The sequence below is a fragment of the Neolamprologus brichardi genome, chromosome 23 (genome assembly GCF_056152115.1).
Source record: "Neolamprologus brichardi isolate AB-2024 chromosome 23, ASM5615211v1, whole genome shotgun sequence".
In the NCBI taxonomy this organism is placed as follows: domain Eukaryota; kingdom Metazoa; phylum Chordata; class Actinopteri; order Cichliformes; family Cichlidae; genus Neolamprologus; species Neolamprologus brichardi.
In genome coordinates this window covers 17,222,164-17,235,134 of record NC_142125.1, presented here as the reverse complement: position 1 = coordinate 17,235,134, position 12,971 = coordinate 17,222,164, and the positions used below count along the sequence as shown (strand labels likewise).

At 41.6% G+C, this 12,971-nt stretch overlaps 1 pseudogene; it reads left to right on the top strand.

The window, feature by feature from the left end:
• The first annotated feature begins 6,908 nt into the window (after positions 1-6,908).
• LOC148096035 (uncharacterized) lies at positions 6,909-7,795 on the top strand (annotated as a pseudogene).
• Positions 7,796-12,971: the final 5,176 nt, after the last annotated feature.

Genomic DNA, 12,971 nt, shown 5'->3' with positions numbered 1-12,971 from the left:
TATCTGTTATAATATAGCAATTAATACATATTTTCAGGAGCAAGGGGGTAGAGGAAGGTAGCCCGACTGCCGCCACCTGGCAGTGGTACAAAATGATGGATGCTGTGCTCCAGGGGCAGCACTCAATAAGTCCACCCCTGGTAGTTGCAGCAAACCTCGCATCCACTGCAGGTGGTGCAGTCAGCACTCCGGCCTCGTCCCCTTCTACCGAAGTGTTGAGGAAGAGGCCCAGGGACCGCCAGGCTGTACTTCAGTTTCTAAAAGACCTGGCGGAAAGAGAGGAAGAGAGAGGGAGACAGGCGCTGGCTAGGGAGGAAGAAAGGGAGAGGGCAGCTACTGAAAGGACAGACCGATATCTATCACTGTTTGAAAAACTTGTTGAAAATTTTTAAATAAAGCAATTTAAATCTCAATAATGAAGTGAGGTTTTTGCTGCATGTGTAACAGGGAATATCTTTAGTCAAAGTAAAACATAAGTAAACAAGTGTAACACTTACAATAACATTTAACATTGGATTCAACTTATACAACCGTGAGCACACAAGCAAATATACAAAAAAAGAACACTAATGTACACTATTTACAAGCTGAACAAATAAAGATGTATTTTAACTAATTAACTTAACTAATAACTAACACTAATTTGGAAAAAAAAATATTTGAATTTACTTTTTTTTTAAACCAACAGGAGGCTTTTTCTTTTGGCCTTAGCTGCCTACAAATCTGTTTGAGCATGACTACATCTTATAAATGAAACCTTTACCTAGATGTAGTCACGTTCAAACAGACATCCAGGCAGCTGTTCAGGAGCAGACAGTCGTGCAGCAAGCCTGGCTCGGATACAAGCTCCTGAAAGCTCCCTGTTCACGCCTGTACCTTCTGTTTTGGCTTCTGGTCCTTCTTGTGCCGCCTCCTCCTCGTCTCCTTCTTCTTGGCAGACGTCATCTGTTGCCACACAGATGTTGTGGAGGATGCAGCAGGTTTCCACAACTTTGGGAGCAAACATAGGTCGGATCGCAAGTGCTCGCAAGAAAATGGAGCACCAGCGTGTTTTGAGGATACCAAAGGTACGCTCTATGATGTTTCTGGCCTTGGCGTGGTGTCGATTGAACCTTTCTTCAGCTTGAGCTTTAAAATAAAGACAGTACACACTTTTATTCAGTGCTTAGTAAACTTTCAATTAGTGTAATACGTAGAATTATAATATTGTATTTGTTTTGTTAAAGCATGCTTCACAGTAACAGATGTAGCACTACATGTGTTTGTAGGTGTAAAGAAAAGGGGAATTATTTTCTTACTTGACACAGGCTGGCGATATGGGGTCATTATTGCCTCTGTGTGCTTAAAGCAAGGGTATCCTCCATCTCCCAAGAGGAAGTAGCCTGCTGATGGATACAGGGCCTGTTTGTACATTGGGGATCTTTGCAATACAAGTGCATCATGCACAGATCCGCAATTACTAATTTACACATCTAGGAACGCACCTGTGGAGTCATAGATGCCCTGCATCACGATAGAGGGGAACAGTTTCCTATTGATGTATAACCTTTTATGTGTTTCCCCAGGTGGACGAATGCAGATGTGGCAGACGTAGATGTTAATGCTTGCTCTTGACAGTCTGAAGGCTGGTTTTAGGTCAGTTCCAGTAAAGAAGATTAAAAGGATGGGGATACTGTAATTAATTTGTGTTTATATTGTTGCTGAGCTTTTCCCCTGTTTTAAAAAAGAAAAAAAGACACAGTATTTAAACAGATATGAATGAGGTTTTTTATGTATTTATTGAACAGTTACTGAAATATTTGTTGTTATTTTTAGTATACGTTATGTCATCTTTACTTAAATTTGTGATTAAAACACAATATAAACTTCGATGGCTTTCTTAAGTGTGTATTTCTGACCATTTGCATGACATACAAATGTCCTGTTTGTGTCTTTGGAGAGTAAAGCTTGTTTCAGTACTCCACAGTGATATTTTTGTTCGACTCTATAGGCTTTATATAGCATTGATCTACCACCGTATCATATTATACACAGCAAATGCGACCTTTTCTCTAGATTTGGGAGTACATGCATAGAAACACCAGGCTATTAATTATATTTACAAAATGTACACATCTCCTCTCCCTCATCTTTATCCTGGCTCCTCTCTCCCGGATCCGTCTTCTCAGTTGCGCTGCTCCAGCTTCAGCCTGAAGGTACAGAATGCCGGTAGCAACTGCGACAACCACCCGATCCATTTTTCCTTTTTCTCTTTTACTTTCCTTATCTTTTTACTGACCAGATCAACCAAGGATACCACAAACTATTCCTGCGATTATTTCCCGCCGGTGGCTCTTTAACCTACCTCTGAGACGAAGTGCAGCTGCAAAGAACGTACTTTTTCCTGTTTGGAACAGCAGGCAATGAGGTGCGTTTAATGTCTCTCTGTTTTTGAGTTTCTATGAAACCGCAATAAACAGGTATTTAAGTTCTTGTCTTTTTTATTACTATGCTAACCCTTTTTAGTTTTGTAAGTATTGGCTATATTGAGAGCTCTTATTTTATTCTCACTTAATTTTGCAAATTTATTTGAATAAGGCCCTCCAATTAAGATAGATTTTATGTTGTTGATTGTAAAGATCTGGATGGATATTTTATTGTATTCTTTATTTCTATTTTTAAGTTTTATTTTTCAAGACTTTGTGAATTCTCTTTTTTGTAACCGGGCCTACCCTTTTTAGTTTTGTTAATATTGGCAATAGTGAGATGTGTTATTGTTGGTTTCTAATATATTTGATATAGGCTATCCAATTAAGTTAAATGTCATGTTTTGAGTTGTTAGAATCTGATGAGGAATATTTGTTTTTGGTTTTTTTTGTTTTTTGCTTTTCTGTTTTCCCCCTGAGGGATTGCCACCTTAACGTGGTCAGGGGGTTTGTGTGCCCTAGTGATCATAAAAGCTTGACCAGCAGAAGCTCAGCCTTTAGGTGGGACACCCAAGTTGGTCAGTTCTTTGGGTAGAGGCCTGACAAACTGCAATCAATTACATGACAAAAACAGTTATCCAGAGTAGGGCTGCCACGATTAGTCGACTATCAAAATCATCAACGACTAACTTCATAGTCGGTGCATCGTTTGAAGCTTTGTAAGATCCTGAAAGACGCAGGAATAAGTAGTAGGATTTAAGAGTGCAATAATGGACTGAAACAGAAGATGGCAGCAATGCATCTACAAGGATGCCAGTTGCTGTTAAATGCCAAAGAAGAAGAAGAAGCAGTCTCTGGTATCATAGCTGTGTCTAAATTTATGGGCCACATCCTATAGAGTCTGCATTTTTAAGCCAACTACGTTACAGCGACGCAACAGAGGCCGTCAAAATTCGTAGACTCCTACAAATGCGGCCGACAAATGCGTCCTTCATTTCTCCAGATTTGAAGCATGGGTCGGGAGTATCCTTTGTGGCTTGGACAGTCTCGGTCGTTGTGTCCTTGGGCAAGACACTTCACCCGTTGCCTACTGGTGGTGGTCAGAGGGTCCGGTGGCGCCAGTGTCCGGCAGCCTCGCCTCTGTCAGTGCGCCCCCGGGGGACTGTGGCTACAATGTAGCTTGCCATCACCAGTGTGTGAATGGGTGGATGTAAAGGGCTTTGGGGTCCTTAGGGACTAGAAAAGCGCTATACAAATACAGGCCATTTATCATTTATGTTAAACACTTCAAGCTGTAAGCTAATGATAGTTATATAAGAGCAGATGCATGCTGGTGCAATAAGCTGCACGTTTTATGTCCAGTGGATGCATGATCTGATTAGTTGACTAATCGCAAAAATAATTGGTGACTAGTCGACTATCAAAATAATCATTTGTGGCAGCCCTGATCCAGAGCACCCCACCCAACCCCCACACCTTTTTCGCCTCCATTGCCACTATGTGCTCCCTTTACATTACTGTCTGCCCCCTCATATATGCCTGTCTAGAACTGGCTATTCTATTCTATTCTATTCTATTCTATTCTATTCTATTCTGTTGGTTGTATTGATGCATAGCAATTTGAAATGCTCCACAAAAATGTAAAAATCAGCTCTGCCAGGCTTAAAAGGGTTCAAATGGAGCCATCAGAATATGAAAATTAGTCATTAGTGTCATAAGGTACCTACCGGGGTAGCTGTGTTCTTTTTCCTCCATGCATAACGCCCCTTGTTATGCCCAAATAACTCAATTTTAGTTTCATCAGTCCACAGCACCTTATTCCAGAATGAAGCTGGCTTGTCCAAATGTGCTTTAGCATACCTCAAGCGGCTCTGTTTGTGCTGTGGGTTGAGAAAAGTTTTTCTCTGCATCACTCTCGCATACAGCATCTCCTTGTGTAAAGTGCGCCGAATGGTTGAACGATGCACAGTGACTCTATCTGCTGCAAGATGGTGTTTTAGGTCTCTGGTGCTGGTCTGTGGGTTGACTCTTCTCACTATTCGTCGCTTCTGTCTATCCGAGATTTTTCTTGGTCTGCCACTTGGAGCTTTAACTTGAACTGAGCCTGTGGTCTTCCATTTTCTCAATATGTTCCTAACTGTGGAAACAGACAGCTTAAATCTCTGAGACAGCTTTCTGTATCCTTCCCCTAAACCATGATGGTGAACAATCTTTGTCTTCAGGTCATTTGAGTATTGTTTTTAGACCCCAATGTTGCTACTCTTCAGAGAAAATTAAAAGAGGAGGTAAACTTACATATGACCCCCTTAAATACTCTTTCTCATTATTGGATTCACCTGTGTATGTAGGGCAGGGGTCACTGAGCTTACAAAGCCAATTTGAGTTCCAATAATTACTTCTAAAGGTTTTGGAATCAATAAAATGACAACAGTGCCCAAATATATGCACCTGGCTGATTTTGTTTAAACAATTATTGCACACTTTCTGTAAATCCAATAAACAAATATCGCTGTGTGTGTCTCCTATATGATAAATTTAACTGACATTTTTTATTGCAATAAAAATAATGACTATTAACAAGGTTGCCCAAACTTTTGCATCCCACTGTAATATGGCCAATATTATAGTTATTGTCATATTATTATGATATATTACAGCAGTGAGCTGTCATTCACTGAGCTTCAGTAAAGATTCAAGTTGCATTTATTCAAATTTACTATCATCTTAAATCTTCACTCAAAGACAAGTATCTTTGACAGTGTATATATAGATGTATGATATATAGGGATGGGTTTTGTTTAGGTTTTATCCGATACCAGTACCAAACCGGTACTTTTGAAACGGTGCCGGTGCTTAAACAGTGCTCAAACTGGTGCTTAAAGAATGGAGAACACAAACTTTGTCCAAAAACCTCTCACGTTTAGCTGGGGGGTTTTTTGTAGAAAGATAACAATATTAGCCTTTTCTGCAGCTATAGGGCATATATGGTATCACTCTTGGCTGGAAGCAGTGCTTAATCAATGGAAAAAAACAATAAACTTTGTCCAAAAACCTCTCATGTTTAGCTTTTTCTTTGGTCATTTTAGCCTTTTTGGCCAGGATGAAGGGAGTATCTGCCACCAAACAAGAAGACAGCCGCATGTAACTACGACGCTGTTTGCTAGTTCACCTTACGTGCATTAATGTAATAATGTGGTTAGCCTACTCAACGTAAATTACACACAAACAACATTAAGCTACTCACGCAGAGAAGAACGGCTGCTGCTGCCATCAACATCATCCATCATCATTTCTGCTACACTGGCAGGGTTAGCCCACATGGAAAAGATATATATAAATCTTATAAAGTTTGTATCTGTCTTGTGTGAAACTTGTATGAAAAGCATACAAGAAAACACATATAAGATCCCTTGAAAAATTATATAATGAAACTTGTATGTTTTGGATACTTACTAAAACAATATATGAAAGTAATGAAAAAGTGGCCACTTTCATCAGTAAATCGTTTTTACTATTTCTTTTCCATATGGGAGGGGCCAGGACTCTCCTCTTCGGGTTCTTGGGGGACGTTGCTAACTCTGGATCCGATAACAGGCACCACACCCACAGTAGATGTGCACGATGTGAGGTCTCGCAGCAAGCTATCAAATACGGTGCATTTCTCGGCTTTTAACAAAATGCTATACATTGCTAGGTGATTCATCAAATTCGAGGAGTTACCTCCTTTGACAGTATCACAGTATCAGCTTAAAGCACTTGTTGCAGGCTGCTGAGTTTGCATATTTTGCTGTGAAGTACAGCAAGAATTTTGACTGCTTCGCTTTGGGCATTTTTAATCTGTAGCTCTGCTCTAAAAGAATGTACATACCTGGGCCCGCCTACTACGCTTGCAAAGGTAAAATGATTGGCTAGAATCCAAAGTGTATGATATCTCAGGGGAAAAAAAGCACCGAAATAAAGCACCAAAATGTGCGCTGCTTTTCGGTCTGGTTACTACCGTTTATGTCAGAACCGGTGCCATAATTGCACTGGATACCGGTACCCATCCCTAATTATATATAAAGAGACAAATATTGTTCGCTCAATATGTTGGCATTACTAAATTTGGCTCAATGCTTACATATTGGGTGAGAAAATCATACCATGTCATAACTCCTTATGTCATACAGAATAGATATCAGAGCCTTAAACAGGCTGACTTCTGCTAAATGGGTCAAACTGGGCAGAAAGTATACAAACACATAACATCCTTATGGAATATGATGTAACACTATAGATCAACTTACCTCAGAATATATAAAGCATATAAAACTGCCGACTGAAAACGCTCCATGTCCACACTAGCGTTTTTAGTCGTTTTCAAAAAGTTGCGCGTCCACACTGAAACAGCTAAAAAAGATGACGTTGCATTTCCACGCATGTGTGAAACGCAAGACGACTCGACCTGCGTCATTTCCCTTTTCCTTTTATTTACATTCCAGCTCTTTGAAACGTGGCGGCAAAATGGCAAGACAAAGCACCGAACTTTTCAAGTGGACTGATAATGAGGTGGAGTTGTTGCTCCGAGTCACCAACGAGTACAAGGTTTCCAAAGCAAGCAAGAACATCGACTGGGAGACGGTGCAGAACAAATACGCCGAAATACTGGAACGCCTCAAAGAGCAGTATCCTGAGAGACGGCCTACCCCCACAGTAAGGACGACCTAACCAAACTAGTAATAACGACAAAATTGAAGGCTATTTGACTCAAGTACAGACACGCAGTAGACACCGTAAAAAGAAGCGGGCATGGAAGAGTTCTGCTGATGTATTTTGAACTATGTAAGCAGATCTGGGGTGGTTCTCCAGCCATCACTGCCATAAACTGTGGCATCGAAACGAGCGACATACTCGACCACAGCAGGACCACCAATAGCAGTTGCCCGCGGTCAGGCTCACACAAAAGGACTACTCCTTCGCCCAGTACTTCGGCTCCGTCTCCAGCTACAAGCAGTCAGGACTCCGACACAGATGGACAGACTCAACAAAGACGAAACCGCCTGAATACGACGCTTTCATCCTACAGGCACGAGAGGCTCAAAAGAAAGCTGTCCAACAAGGGACAGCTACTAACGCTTGCACAGGAGGATCTAAAGCTGAGGAGACAGACATTCGAGATAATGGAAGCTGCAAACAAAGAGTTTTCAGAGAACATTGGGAGATTGACCTCAAACATTGAAAAACTCACAAATTCAGTTACGGAGGTATTTCTTCTAATGAGACAAACAATGGCCCAGACTCCATTTGCTGCAGCTGCGCCACCACTATCACATCACAGGGCACAACCTCAGCAGCATGGTTATTTCTATGCTCCAGTTGTATTCCCTGCCCCCTCTTCTTTTGCACACTAATTTTTGACTTGAGTATATAATGTGTGTATTGTATTATCAGAGTTACAAGTCTTTACTATGCTGAGACTTTCCATACCAAGTCCAAAAAAAATGACATTGTGAATGACAAACAGCATTTGGTGGCATTATCTTCTGAAAAAAACAAACAAAAAAAACCCAACAACAATACAGGAGCATTCAGGGGTCCAGTAACTTGGTAAGCACAAATGGAAGGTCATCCAGATTGGTGTCCATCGCCCTCTGTAGTGCTCCAAATGGGCCTTTTAAACGTCCAAAGGCACACTCAATCACCATTCTGCATTTACACAATGACAACCCAAAATACTGTTCCTGAGGAGTAGTACCTCCATTAGCAAACTCTTTCATCACAAAGGGCATCGGGGGTATGCTGGGTCACCGAGGAGAAAAACAGGAACAGGATCTTCCGCCTCCACGATTACTTTTGGACAACAAGGAATCTTGCTGTCTCTTAAGTAGGCTCTAATGTTAGAATTAGCAAATATGCAGGCATCATGAATAGTACCTGGCCAATTAATAACTACATCAATGAATGTGTATTTGTAATGTGAGTATTTGCCTTTTCTGTTAATGTAGTCTGTGGAGTTTGCTGAAGGCTGTTTTATCTCGATATGCTTACAGTCAGTAGCTCCTAGACACTGCGGCATGCCATGTGTTGCATAGAAGTTTGTCACAAGTGTCTGTACCTCACATTCGGTGAATGGCAGAGAAACATCGTCGTTGTGTCCCTGGGCAACACCCTACCGCCTACTGGTGTTGGCCAGAGGGGCCGATTGCGCGATATGGCAGCCTCGCTTCTGTCAGTCTGCCCCAGGGCAGCTGTGGCTACGACTGTAGCTTGCCTCCGCCAGTGTATGAATGTGAGAGTGAATGAATAGTGGAATTGTAAAGCGCTTTGGGTGCCTTGAAAAGCGCTGTATAAATGCAATCCATTATTATTATTATTATTATTAACCGTGTTGTCTGGCCTTGAATGTAAGGTTGTAGCTGTTCACTCAGATGGTACAGAGAGTCTCTCGACATTCTAAAGTTCTCACGTCACTCCTCGGGTACAACAGTTCCACACACAAAGTTATCTCACCAGGCACGGCAGCGTCCAGGTCTCACCCAAAATCGCCAATCGATGTATGGTCTGAAACGCAATTCTCATCGAGATCTGCCGCTGAACAACATCTCGGAGTAAACACTCCGTCTTCTTCGTAGAAAAGCTATTTGGAGCATGTGCAAACTAATATTAATCTTCAAAAGGGCTACCAAAATTGTGAGCAAACAAAACAACTGCTGTCTGATGCCGTCCGCCATCTTGGTTAAAGTGGTCACATAACTGCATCATATGACCAACATGCGTCATCATTTTAGAAAGTCTGCATTTTCGTGTGTCCACACTGCGACGGGACACCTGCGTTTTGAAATGTATGCGTTTTCCGAGTGTCCACACTGTGACTGGACAGCTGCGCTTTGAAATGTATGCAGTGGCGGTCCTAGCCTGTTTGGCGCCCCGGGTGAACACTCCCTTTGGCGCAACTGTAACCCACATAACTTCCTTAGGGATTAATAAAGTATTCTGATTCTGATTGTTTCAGGATGACCTGTCATTATCCAATGACACATCTGCTTACCTGTATCTTTTGCTCGTTTCTCCTCCTCTTCTTTTCTCTTTTTTCTAAACTGAGCACCTGATGGCTTTGAACTTTTCTTGTCCATCTTCCATTGGTTTTAATTTTGCCCTCCAGTATGAACACAAATCCACCAACTCGAGGATCACCACAACATAACCTAATAGACCTACACCTTAGTTCACAGATTCACTTTGTCTAAGGTGTATTTCTGGGATTTCACACAACCCAGGATTCAGATCATGAATACATAATGGACTTGGATTTACAACATTATGAAAGAAATCTGCTCTATTTGGAAGCAGCTGCCCCCACCTCCCCTTTCGATGGGTTGTGTGTGAGACTTTAAATCATCAAACTGTAAAATAATAATAATTTAAATTGTTATTGATCCCTTTACCCCTAGTCTTAAGTGTATATTTATTTTCTTACTCTTCGTATATATATTGTTTGTTTACTTGCACTGCTGTAACTGGAGCCTCGTCGTCTCGTCTCTGTATATACTGGACTGTATGTAGCGGAGATGACAAAGTTTACTTTGACTTCAGCAGCGAGCAGGCGCACCGAGGGCTCTCGTGCTCACTTTTGACGTTTCCAAAAAACATCAGTGCACATTATAAGTCTGTATCATACGGAGCCCCGCAGGGGACATGGGAGAAAAAAAAATTAAGACGGACTTTTGCGAGATCTTGCAAAAGTCCGTCTTAATTTTTTTTATCATAATGTCTGGTGTTTTTGTGTTTGTTGGTTTGATTTTATTTTGTTTTATTTGCAAGTTGGTTATTAGATGCTGCTCCAGCCAGCCAGAGAATCCCCCGCCTTCTCCTTCCTGTGCCGCAAGCAGCAGGCGCAGCTCGCAAACGGAGGGCGCCTTTACTGCCAGCAAATGGGCGATAGAAAACCGATCGGTGCCTATGCCATTTCCGATATGCGCTGGCTGATGTCGGGCAGCATGAGTACGAGCAATTTTGTTTTTTTTTTTTTGCCAATGCCCGTGATGCCGCCCCGGGCAAGCGCCCGTGTCGCCCGTATCAAAAACCGCTACTGAATGTATGCATTTTCCGAGTGTCCACACTGCGACTGGACAGCTGCGTTTTGAAATGTATGCGTTTTCGAGAGCGTTTTCAAAACGCTGCATTTTTCCTTGAGGAAAGCACCATCTCAGTGTGGGCGGGAGGTCAAAACGGAGAGAAAACAATGTGTTTTAAAACGAAAACGTATTAGTGTGGACGTAGCCTCAGTCTGTCCTCACTCTAGACACTTGCAGTTGTCACACATGGAAATCAAATGTGTGATAAGCTGCAGGATTCAAACACAAGTGTAACTTATAAATACATGTTCATACTTTTATTACACAATCAGTTGTGTAATCACATAATGGTTGTAAATAAAAGACGTCATTGTAATATAATGTAAGACATTTTATGTGGAGGAAGTCTGTAAGTCAGTAGTGAGCTGAAGGGTTGATGCTAATTTTAGACTGCGTGTGTGTGTGTGTGTGTGTGTGTGTGTGTGTGAAAATGGCGGCGAAGGGCTTAGAGTATTATTGGCTTCATAAACACTGTTGCAAATATTGTCACATGCTTGTAATTAAGACGCTGGTTTTGCTGATTACAATATTACAAATAAAATTTTGAGTTGTTGCAGTGGATGTATAGTAATTGACTGAGTTTGAGATACACTGAGTGCACTGTACATACCTAAGACCAATATATTACTTTCAATAGTAACCTCTCTTCAGCACTAAATGCTGGTGTGTTTTATTTTTATTTTTTTTTGGAAAGAATCAGAAGTGAGACAGTTTGAATCGACAGCTCAGTGCAAAGATGCATGAATTAAACCTGATTATAAAAATACATATGCAATGAAGAAGCAGCTTACACTTATATATATCACATAAATTGGTATTTCTGACCGGAGAGAGAAAGAAACGGGTCGGTTAAGCACTGATGATAATAATGACAATGTCTCAGTTTTGGTATCTCTAGGTGCAAGCAGACCTGGACCAATTTTCCACATGCAGCGGTCGGAAGAAAGTTATAGGTTAACATCACTGGAAATGTTCAGGCAAGTTTCTGGCTGAATTGGTGATGGCACCATGTGTCCCTGAATCTCACAAGCAAGCTCTACTCCTGGCTGAAGACAAGGAATGCTGTTATTTAAGGTGGGAAATCAAAATTTGGGTTAGCAACCTTGGGAAAGAAAACTGACTGCTTAAGTGGGAAAATTGTGAAGGAGTCTGAAACACTGCAAAGAAACATATACAAAAACACACACACAACCAGAGAAATGTGAGAGAAAAGCACCTTTTAAGGAAACACATTTTTTGAAAAAAAAAAAAAAGATAAGGCAGAGAGAAGCTTTGCCTGACCTGCAACTTCACTGAATACACATAAAATTAACCCGCCTACGTGCAATGAAAAAGCAACTTATACTTATAAACATGTGAAGATTTTTCAGCAAGGTTAAAGCAGCAAAACTTAACATACACCTGTTGTTAAATGATAAAGTTTATCCACTACAAACAAATAAACTCTCTGGGTTGCAGGACAACAACTTAAAAAAAAGAAAAAGAAAGAGACTGGTATGACCAACCAGCGATGAAACAACAAATTTAGTGGTTAAGAGTCAAATTGTGAGATGTTTTCTGCTGATTGATCAATACAAGTGATTACTTAAGGAAGGAAAATTCCCATTTTGAGTTTAAACATGATCTTAAGAATTTAAATATGTACCAGTGTTGTCCTGTCAACTTGGTGGCCTATGAGTTGATTATATCGTGAGAAAAAACAAAAAAAGGGGGGGAGAAGGCTGACACAGGGCCTGGCCTGGTGTTTCTCCCCTCTCTGAATAACACAGCCAATACAACATCATTTTCCTGTTTGTCTGTTTTTGTTTTGTTTTTTCTCTTTATGCTTGATAACAGGCTGCTTTGCCGGCCCTGGAAGCCGAGGCTGACCTGGACTCTTGCTCTCCCCTCTACCATCTTCGACGTGACCCTGACCAAATGCTGCAGCAGCTGGACCCACCACAACAACCTGAAAATTTCAACAGTGCTTCAGGAAAGCGATCTCATGCAGCAGGGCGGAGAGTGTTAAACCCAAGGCCTGTTTCACTACACGGAGGAGATTTCCAGACAGCTTCAGCTGACAGAGCTGTGACGGGACGCCCATTAAGCCCGAATGAAAAGTGAGGCCGAGCAATAGAATGCTGACCTTGATAACTCTGCATTAACACTGTGCAGGACAGTGATGGACCAACACGGATGATCGGGCAGCAAAAAAGGGTGTGCCAGAGACAGGAGGAGTAACTGAGGTCAAAAGGCACCTCAGAACGGACAAAAACACAGAAGAAGATGCAGGTTTCACCTGCAGTGAGAAAAGGAGAAAAGGAAAAGAACTGCCCCAATGGGGGCCAGAACCAGGATGGACTGAACTTTGAACAGCAGCAGAAATGGTTGCAAACAGACTGAAAAGGAGGAGGGCAGGACCCCAGGGCACGCTTCAGGCCGTGATTTACCCAAAGCACCAGAACAGGAAAGT